The following is a 616-nucleotide window of genomic DNA, read 5'->3' on the forward strand; positions in this document are numbered from 1 at the left end:
CTGCACCCCTGGCATATGTCATGACAAAATCAAACGACCAGTATGTGCCATCTTGTGTATGAAACAAGTAGACTAATTTTATCTTTTGTTCTACATCAAAAGAATCCCGCGGCAGCGTAACAATAAAACTGACCAGCTATGATGTTGGGTGTCGCTCTTTCNTTGGTGTATTTGACCTGTGTAATAAGACACCTGTCTATTTCGACAGGATTAGGTTTCACGCTATACATTCATCCTGTGATATTATTATTGATGTCTTGCCCCTGTGCTGAAACTAGTCTTCAGATTTATTTACGTGTTTTAATATTTTGTTTCCTTTATTGATTATAAGTATTTTGTTTTTAATTTTCATATTACAAATGTCTGTTTTAGACGACATATTTATTATTATATCAAGAAATTCCAGCATAATAAAAGCCAGTGAACATTGTGTTCGCCTTCAGCTTTCACTCAGCAGAATTTGTCTTGTTTTTATTACTTAATGAGGTATGCTACCTTTTCCATCTCCTTCCCAAAAGAGTATCCAATATCTACCTTGGTCAAAAGGTTTAGAAATGGATATACAGTGAAGTTTACTTAGGTCTAAAATCTAAGATGACTTAATTAATCAATATAT

The sequence above is a fragment of the Mizuhopecten yessoensis genome, unplaced genomic scaffold, assembly GCF_002113885.1.
Source record: "Mizuhopecten yessoensis strain PY_sf001 unplaced genomic scaffold, ASM211388v2 scaffold1617, whole genome shotgun sequence".
NCBI lineage: Eukaryota > Metazoa > Mollusca > Bivalvia > Pectinida > Pectinidae > Mizuhopecten > Mizuhopecten yessoensis.